This window comes from Myotis myotis, unplaced genomic scaffold (assembly GCF_014108235.1).
Source record: "Myotis myotis isolate mMyoMyo1 unplaced genomic scaffold, mMyoMyo1.p scaffold_m19_p_8, whole genome shotgun sequence".
Lineage (NCBI taxonomy): Eukaryota > Metazoa > Chordata > Mammalia > Chiroptera > Vespertilionidae > Myotis > Myotis myotis.
Window position 1 is genome coordinate 49,183,388 of NW_023416390.1, and position 10,368 is coordinate 49,193,755.

General features: G+C 40.2%; 1 pseudogene; it reads left to right on the forward strand.

Moving 5' to 3' along the window:
- The first annotated feature begins 269 nt into the window (after nt 1-269).
- On the forward strand, nt 270-1,289 carry LOC118661552 (annotated as a pseudogene).
- Nucleotides 1,290-10,368: the final 9,079 nt, after the last annotated feature.

Below are 10,368 nucleotides of genomic sequence, written 5' to 3' on the forward strand. Positions count from 1 at the left end.
CTCCCCACTCCTCCCCCCCCCGCCCCCCTCCCCCCCTGACTTTTGGAAAATCTCATTTCAAAAATGGGCTGCTTTGGAAGTAAAAAGTAAATAAGCCAAGAGGTAAAGTCTCAGTTGTGATTTCTTCATCTATCCCCTTGGGGGAGGGAATGACAGAACTAAGTTTAAAAAGGAAAGGAATTCAGGGAGTTTAGAGACCACGTGTCACCTGTAAAATCCTAGTATTTGAAAAAATATCACTCAGATGTTTACTAAGTATTTTGGGCTACATGCCACCTGGGTCAGGTTGGGAGCTGAATTTTTCATTTCTAAAAATAAAAAATGGCCTGGCCGGTGTGGCTCAATTGGCTGGGGTTGTCCAATGCACTGAAAAGTTGCCCATTGGATTCCAGGTCAGGACATACGCCCACACTGTGGCTCGATCTCCAGTAAGGGGCATGAGCGGGGGCAGCAGATCCATGTTTCACTCTCATATCAATGTTTCTCTTTCTCCCTTTCCCCTCCTCTCTCTCTCTCAAAGAAAAAAAATATTCAATTAAAAAAATCTTTTAAAAAATGATGAAAGATGTCTGCTTTATCCTCCGAGTCTCCAAAATAGTGACAATTTGGGTTATTTGTACTTGGGAAATTTTACTTACCATTTTACTTTTATAGTGTGTCTTTTCCCCACGTGTCTTGCCTACACACCTAGACTGTGGAAGAAAAACCAAACTCAACTTCTCTGCAATAGATAAGGTTAGTTCCCATCTAGTCCCCATTCTCCTCTGACTCTTCCCTGTTCCAGCAGCCATAACAGCAAGAGGGTTAAAGTATCTGTACCAAGAGAAGAAATTGCTTCATGGAGACATAAAGTCTTCAAATGTTGTATTTAAAGGTTATTTTGAAACAAGTAAAATCTACGATGTGGGAGTCTCTCTACTATCGGACATGACTGGGACTGACCCCGAGGCCTATTATATTGGCACTGAGCCTTGGAAACCCAAGGAAGCTTTGGAGAATGGTATTTTACTGGCAAGGCAGATGCATCTGCCTTTGGCCTAGTTCTGTGGGAAATGACCTTGTCTATTTCACACATGACTCTTTCAGATGATGATGATGAAGATAAAACTTTTGATGAAAGTGACTTTGATGATGAAACATACTATGCAGCTTTGGGAAGTAGGCCACCTATTAATAGGGAAGAACTGGGTAACATGTACCAGAAGGTAACTGAACTCTCCTCTGTAGGCACTAATGAAAACCCTAAAGATCATCCTCCTTCTGCACTCATTGCTGAAGCTTTGAAATAGAGTCCAGTGATCTCTTCATGTTCATAACTACCTGAGCTTCAAGTGTAGCTCATGTATATAACTGTTCTGTTTACTATAATACATTTATATAATTACTATGATAATCCATAATTATTAGAGTCTTGGAAAGTGGCCTATTTTAGGACCATAGCACCTTGTTAATATCTGAATAACTATTTCTATTATAAAGGTATTTTATGTATACTTCTGATGATCAGCATTTGATATTGTTGTGGGTTTTCTACAAAGTGTTAAGAAACTATTTTACATTTAAGAAATAAGTATTAGAACTTGTTCATAGAGATTTAAAACACTAGCAATAAAATACTGTAAACTTTTATGTGTAACAATTTGGACAGAGTGGCCAATACTTTGATTAATGATCTTTCTCAAATATCCTCTATTTTAATGGGTCTATTGAAATTAGCACTCTGTGCAGTGCAAAATAAGTCTACATTTGCTTATCTTTTAAAACATTTTTGCTGGTCTTTCCTGGCTGATGTGTTTATTAAATATGGTCACTGGAAGCTGAGAGACTATTGCTCAAAAGAGTAGCTCCTTGAATATTTCCAAACATTTTTGGTTAAGGCTTGTTTTGCCCTCTTGGCTCTCCCCAGATCTTGGGTTTTGGTTTTCATTTATTAAGCATATTTTCTGTACGGAGATACTTTTTTTTATTACTAATCTATAACTTAAGCATTTCACAGTTCTGATGTAAAAATAATAAAACTCTATAGGATAATATAGAATAAAGGAAGCTTTATTTATAGAAAAAACAAATTAGAGCTATAGATAAGTGTCCTCTGAGGAGTCACAAATTACAATAAAAATGGACAAAATATGGATTGCTCAATTCGTAAAGAACTACTTGCTGCATGTCTATTGCATGTCCAATAATTTTTCTTTTTTATATTTTTCCTTTCTAAGAGCAGATTAAATGGCTGTTGATTTCTATAATTTTTTTTTGAGAAATATATAAAACTAGAGGCCCGGTGCAAGAATTTATGCATGGGTGGGGTCCAGCCGGCCCGCCCCAATTGGGGCCCATGGGGCTGGGCGGGCCAGGAGGAGGGGCCACGAGCAGTTGGTGTGCTGGCCCCGCCCATTGGTAGAACTCCCAGTCAAAGGGATAATTTGCATATTAGGCTTTTATTATATAGGATAAATATAAGATCCAATGATCCCAAGGTCAAAACAATGTAATGTTTATCCCTCTCTTCAGGGAGAAAATACAATTCTGGTTTAGGTGTCCCACAATGTTCACAGAAATATGGCAGCCTTGTCTGTGCTCACTTTATGTAGAGTTAATTTATGGCTTTCTCTATAATTTACAAAGTTCATTCATTTTAGGCACATGTGCTCTACATTGGAGACCTGATCAAATGACTATATTGACAGCAAAATCAGTGAGGAAATAAAATGCTATAGCAAAAATTCCTTCATGTTCATCCTTCAGAGATGAGACTACACAAATAGACCCAGGCAGGCAGAAGGAAGAATATTATAGCCAGATTTTGGATCTACAAGACTACTCTAAGTGTGATATCTGTCTAATTGTGACTTGGAAAAGCCACTCACTTACTTAGAACCCAGTTCCTTCCCGATCTAAAAATGATAATAAAATTACCTAGGTCAGGAATATTTTTTTCAGTGAGATAAAGCATGAGAAAATGGCTTGTATGACACAATCAGGCAGTATGCGTATTGGTTAGAGCATAGTCCCCAGAGCAAGGCTGCCTGGGTATAAATCCTACTCCTCACTAGCTGTGTGTCCTTGATTGAGTTACTTACCCTCTCTGTGCTGCATTTTGCAGCATGCAAGTGGAGGTGATAATAATGCCTAAATATAGGGTTGCCATGAGAATTAAAAGTACTTATGCTTTGAGCATGTTTTCATTTGTCTCTCAGCCTTCTGTATGTCCTCTTTTAAAACGTGTTGATTTAGCTCCTTTGCCCCTTTTTTGATTGGATTGTTTATCTTCCTTTTGTTAAGTTGTATGAGTTCTCTAAATTTTGGAGATTAAACCCTTATCTGAAATAGCATTGGCAAATATGTTCTCCCATGCAGTGGGCTTTCTTGTTGTTTTGTTGATGGTTTCATTTGCTCTGCAGAAGTTTTGTATTTTTATTCAAAGTCACTAATCATCCGAGAGATGCAAATCAAAACAACAATGAGATGCCATCTCACACCTGTCAGACTGGCTATCATCAACAAATCAACAAAGGACAAATGCTGGTGAGGATGTGGAGAAAAAGAAACCCTCGTGCACTGCTGGTGGGAATGCAGACTGGTGCAGCCACTGTGGAAGACAGTATGGAGTTTCCTCAAAATGTTAAAAATGGAACTCCTGTTTGACCCAGTAATCCCACTTCTAAGACTATATCCCAAGAAAACAGAAACACCAATCAGAAAGGAAATATGTACCCCTATGTTCATAGCAGCACAATTTACAATAGCTAAGATTTGGAAACAGCCCAATTGCCCATCAACAGATGAGTGGATTAAGAATGGAATACTATGCTGCTATAAAAAAGAAGGAACTTTTACCATTTGCAGCAGCATGGATGGAACTGGAGAGCATTATGCTAAGCGAAATAAGCCAGTCAGAGAAAGATAAATATCACATGATCTCACTCATATGCGGGATATAATGATCAACATAAACTGACAAAAAAAAAATAGATCCAGAGACAAATGACAGGGGAGGTGTGTGTGTGTGGGGGGGGGGGGGGGGGGGGGGCGGTTAGAGAGCAATCAAAGGACTTGTATGCATGCATATTAGCATAACCAATGGATGCAGACACTAGGGCCGTGGGGGCTTGCCCTTGGGGGTGGGATTGGGGGGTGGTCAATTGGGGGAAAAAGGAGACATGTAAAACTTAAGATACTAAAAAAAAGAAAGAAAGAAAGGAGATGAAGTATGCTTGGGGAAAAAAAAAAGATCCAGAGACAAATGGCAGGGGAGGGGGGGCGGGCAGTTAGAGATTAACCAAAGGAGTTGTATGCATGCATATTAGCATAACCAATGGACACAGACACTGAGGTGGTGGGGGCTTGCCCTTGGGGGTGGGAGTGGTGGGAGGGGTCAATCAGAAAAAAGGAGACATATGTAAAACTTTAGACAATAAAAAAAAATAATAATAATAAAAAAGAAAAAGAAAAAAAAGTGCTTATGCTTGTAAAACACTTAGAACATTCATTGGCTGGCACATAGGAAGTGCTATCTAAGTGTTTGTTGGATAAATAGTAATTTGTATTCATCTCCTGATATATTTCCAGCAAATAAAAATCTAAAGTGGAGATCTTTGCATTCATGCCACATCAACATAGAAAGGCAACCAGAAAAAAATGTAATAATGTAACTAGAAGAAAAGGGAGGCATCTTGTTTAAGAACTTAATTAGCTCTATACAAATACTCATTTCAAAACTTTGGCTGGGAAATTTTGTAGGTAAGGGAATTGCCATTAAAGGTTAAAAAATTGCGATTTTAAGCAGTTTATGATGGAACAAGGATTGACACAATTAGACAGGAAAAAGAGGAACAGAGGGTGGATTTAGGGAGCTAACCATGCTTTGCATAAGAATGTGGGCGCTGACCCCATTTTGGGGAGGGTGTGAGGGAGATGGGGTCTTTCCAGTAGAAAAATGCTGCTCATCCTTGGTGTCAGTTTCAAAGTCCTGCCTCTGAGTTTGTGCTTGGGAAGTGTCAGGGGTGAGGTGGGCTGCGTGGTCCAACAGTTACTGTTAGATACACAGAAGAATAGGAAGGCTTGGCCACAGCTTTCCCAGGCGGAGAGATCTCAGATGGAACCAGACTCACAGTACTTATCCTGGCCTAGAAGGACCTACAATATCCAAGTCCACCTTGATTGCCCTAGCTGAGCCCCAGTGTAGTGTTAGTCTAAACTGAACAACTCAACCTTGGAGAAATATCCCTTCAGAGAAAGGTGCTAAAATCTCACTTGAGACCAACTCACTGGGTAGAATTAGATTTCCCAAAGGGTGGGTTGAAATGTTCTCAGGGGATGTGCAAAAGAGTGGTGGGAAAAACCTGAGTTCGGGGAGTAAGACTGGGAACTTGAGTGCGCCTTCCAGAAGGTAGGGGTGAAAGGATTGATTTCTTTTGGAGCTTTTATTGTACTAGGGGATAGTCTGATGAAGGATATAATTAAAAAGCAATCCATTCCTCTTTTGTAGTTCTCTTTAGTCATTGCTAACCCCCAGGGAAGTCTGAACCACTTGTCCATTCTTGCATAGTGGTGGCTGGGAGGAAAATGGAGGAGTAAGGCAAAGGGGAAGTGGGCCTGTCCTACATTCACCCTTCTGGTTGCATTTGTGCATATTTGGTAATACTGTTCTGAGAGGCCTGTGCCTATAGTTTCTGCACTGTAACCACTGGGCACAGAGGGGTTGTTGATACATGGTAGAGTAGGGAACTGTGGGAAGAGCAAAAAATGTAGAGAAGCAGTAGAGAGAAATGGAAAACTCTGGATGGCTCTAAGACAACATTCTTCTTCCCAATATTTATGAGGGGAAAGTTTCCTTTTTGTGTTGGGTAATAATAATTTATTACCCAATAATAAATATAACAGTTTGCTTTGGAAAGATATTTCAGTATAATGGATATTAATGTAATCATCACCACCATTATTATGTTGCAAGCTACAATTATTAAGAACGTATATTCTAGGTACTGTGCCAAAGCTTCATTTATACTCTTTCATTTAATCCTTTAAAAATCCTGTAAAGTGGATATTATGTTCATTTTGCAGAGAAAACCAAGGCCAGTGATATTGAGAAGCATACCAGTGTTATGGCATTACTGACAGAACCGGGATTAAAATTCAGGTCAGTCTGCCCTCAAGCCTATGCTCCTAAAATTCTCTTCATCCCTGTATATATTATGGGTTCAGTACCATCAGGAGAAATGCATAACACAACAAAACCACAAAGACTGCAGGAAGGACTAGAAGTGATCTTATGGCCTGTCTCCTGATGTGTCATAAGAACTGAATAAGTTGTATGACATGTGAGCTAATGGTTGGCACCAATTTTAAAACTGTCAGGAACACTTTAGCTTGAAGGAAATAGAGAGGGCTGTTACAGAGCGAGGATCATCTGTGTCAGAAGAGCCTGACGCCATTTGAAGTCCTCTGTGCATTTCGATTCTGGCACTGGCAGGGAGCACTGGACCCTCTGCATGGGAAGAATTATACAAGAATACCATATGAGCTGGTCTGGGTTGGAGGCAGTCATGAAGTATCACAATTTTTCTAAATTCATTTCCTCAAATCTGTTTTGCTGGTTCTCTCTTCCCCTCCCCTGATCGTTACCTTGCATTCATCCCATAGATTTTCTATTTCACCCCTTAGATTCCACTCATCCCATAGAATAGTTTGGGGCAGCAGAAGAGTTTCATTTTCTAGTTATTGAAAAGTCAAGTGTCATCTAAATCAAAACTCCAATCTCTTATCCAATTTACAGAAACTACTTCCCAGCTCAGACCTGGAAGGCAGTCAGCCGGGGTGGGAGGCACTATCTTCTGCTTCACTTTATTCTTCTACTACGTTCCTCTCCTCTGCACTCCATGCACTGTGCTGCCCCTAGCTCAGCCCGGATCAGGAAGACGGGGACAAATGAGAGAAAGACAGAAAGGTCTCACCTGAATGGGGCTACTGTAATCTGGCATCAATATGCTTCGTAATGGCAGATGCCCATATGCTGGCTCTATAGCTCATGGGACAGGTTCATAATTTCTTCATGTCTCTAACTACCACCTCTTTCACCATCAGGAACCTCTGGCACCGCACTCAGCATTGACATTGGCGGTTCACTCTCCAGCTGACCTCCATTCAGATCCTGATCTTTGGGCTAAGGCTGCCCTGCCCTCAAGAACTTTTGGGGGAAGGCCCTTTATTTATTTTTTTTATTATTATTTTTTTAAATATATATTTTATTGACTTTTTTTACAGAGAGGAAGGGAGAGAGATAGAGAGTTAGAGACATCGATGAGAGAGAAACATCGATTAGCTGCCTCCTGCATATCTCCTACTGGGGATGTGCCCGCAACCCAGGTACATGCCCTTGACTGGAATCGAACCTGGGACCTTTCAGTCTGCAGGCCGACGCTCTATCCACTGAGCCAAACCGGTTTCGGCGGGGAAGACCCTTTAAAGATAACTCTAGCTCAGCAGCATTTAGCAGCATATTGTGTTCTGGAGCTGGAGATGGAGTGAGGGGTTGCTACACATTTGCATGTCTTATTTGAGTGGGGATGCACCTCTCTTTGAAATGTGATGATATCTTATTCCTAATTGGTCAGCTCTGAGCTCAGCAGAAACTTAATATAATGAGAAAAGCTCCATTTAACCTGTTATTTCAAGAGGAATATGACCAGATACCATAGAACCAGAAAATTTTCATTTGATTTTGCTGGTGGACCTTACTCCCCAGTTTTAGCTTCAAGGTAATTGTTCTGACCTTCTTTATTCAGTTTGTTTACTTCTAATGAGGAAATTAGGTTCTCTTTTTGTTGCATTAATTATCGATAGAGCTATCATTTTTGAGTACCTGCTAGTAAGTACATTTCCTGATGTAAACCTCACAGCAGCCCTGTATGATAAGGTGCTGGCTCCAAAGTCTGTTCTTTTCCCGATATAATTGCATGTCCACAGCACAGTTTAGGTAGCAGCTATGATAGTCTTCTAGTTGGTCTAAATATAGACTGGTCAGATCATAATCATGGCCCAATGATTCCTTACTTCTAATTACTCAGAGTATAAAGCGGTGATTCCAGCCTTGATTGTAAACTGGGATCATGGGGGGAGCTTAAAAAAAAGAGACTAACCCACAACCAATAAAATTAAAACCTCTGGGGCTGTAAATGGGCTTAGTTATGTATTGTGTCCAAGCTCTCAAGGTGTTTCTAATTGCAACCAGGGGTTGAGAACCACTCATTTACACAAAGAGATAATTCTTACTTTAAGTAGAAGTGGGGTTATAGGTGAGAATCATTCTCTCTTTGAAAGCAGACAAAAGGTTTGAAAAATAAAGAGTAGTAGACAATTCTATGTAATCAAAAGGGAAGTTACAAAACAGCGCATCCTTGATATTTCAGTTGTAAATATTCCTTGCTCCTAACTACCATTCTCTGTTAATATATGTGATAAAGCAATGAAGATACACTTGTTACATTTATTTAGTGCCTGCCATTTAACTTACTTCAAGATATCATTTAACTTACTAACATACTTATAACAAAGAGAGAAGACTAAAAACAGAAGCAAGAGTTTTCTGGCAATAACTTGAGGACACATTATTAAATAAGCCCTGAATGTGGGTAGTAAAAATGCTGCTGCACCATCCCTTTAAAGGGGATAAAATAATGCTGCAAAGCTTAATTGCCATTTCCCCATTAACAAGCACTCCATTTGATCGTCATAACATCCCCGGAAGGCAAGTAATGCTATTATTCCCGTGTAACAGGTGAGGATCCCGAGAATCTGTGTGTGAACAATGTGCCCAAGGTGGAACTAAAACCCACGCTGCCTGGCTGAAAATTGTCCTCTTTTCACTACTTTGCCCTAACAGGAATGATCTGGACACAGCAGATCTTCAGTGACGTCAACGTCAATCCACAGGCACCGAGTGAGAGGCAGACCTGCAACTTGCTCATTTAATAGCGATAGTGATTCAGAACAGCTGACTAGTGGGAATGACTGGGAATGAGCAGGGGAAATTGCTTTCAATGTAGCACCCATGAATCAACAGCTCTTGCTGATTTGAACAGTTGGAAAAAGTTTACTGATTCGACATCAGAAAAGCGGTTGTAGAAAAGCCCTAAGGGTGAACAGAGCTTTGTCAACCTTCACAGAGGGCTTTCGCCTTCTCATTTGACCTGATGAACTGTGAGCAGAATGAAGACAGATGCCTCTTCCTAAATGAGAACCCCGCAGCAAGAACGAATGTGGTGTTTGGCCGCTAAATTAATAAAGAAATCCTTACATGAATAATTCTATATCTAAGCACTCCTGCTAAATGCTTAGCAAAGCATGACATTCAAGGATTTTTATGCCTTTTGTTCCAATTAACTACTTGATTTATTCCAGCAATAGGAAATATTTCTAATAATATGACCTAGCCCAGGGCATTGTGGTGTTCATCATTCAAAATTATATTGTTTATTTCAAACTGTGAATTTACATGACTTAACTCCATAACACCCTGATTGGAAAGGTACAGGAACTCTTTCTAGAAAAACTAAGATGGGTCCTATCCAAGGGGTTCCTGTATTGTCATAGCATCTAAAATCTGAGAGCAAGGGCTAAGGAGAATAAAAGCTGCCTCTAAGAAGACTAACCTGTTACCAAGGCCTTTCTGGGACCTGCTTCTCACTCAATTCCTTATTCCAGTCTGTGTGTCTGGCTGCTCTCCCTTTGATCTTCACTCCTATGATCCTGACCATCTTCCCACACGACCCTCACTTGTGCTTCCCACTCAGCTCTGGTCATCTGGCTCTGATTCCCCCTGATTCTTCAGCTGTGGAATTCTTGACCTTGACTTATATCTTGATTCAAATTGTGACCATTATTGAAAGCAAAGTTAGCACTTACTTTTAGGTAAGGCCAATTGCATATTGTTTTAACGCACTGACTTCTCCAGGGCCACTGAATTATGTTGATCTTGCGGTAATAAATCAAGAAGTACACATCAGCCCTAATCGGTTTGGCTCAGTGGATAGAGCATCAGCCTGTGAACTGAAAGGTCCCAGGTTCGCTTCCGGTCAAGGGCATGTACCGTGTGCAGGAGGCAGCTGATCAATGTTTCTCTCTCATCAATGTTTCTGACTCTCTGATCCCTTTCCCTTCCTCTCTGTAAAAAATCAATAATATATATATGAAGTAAACATCAAATGATGGGCAGACTACTGTATGCAAATGGCTTCAATGCTTTTTATTCCACAGTCACAAATACTCTCTTTAAACATTATATTTTAAAATAGCTTTCTAGTTTTATGTTAAAAACAACCAACCTTAAGCTAGCATAAGAATAATACAAAGTTCTCATTCACTCTGAGC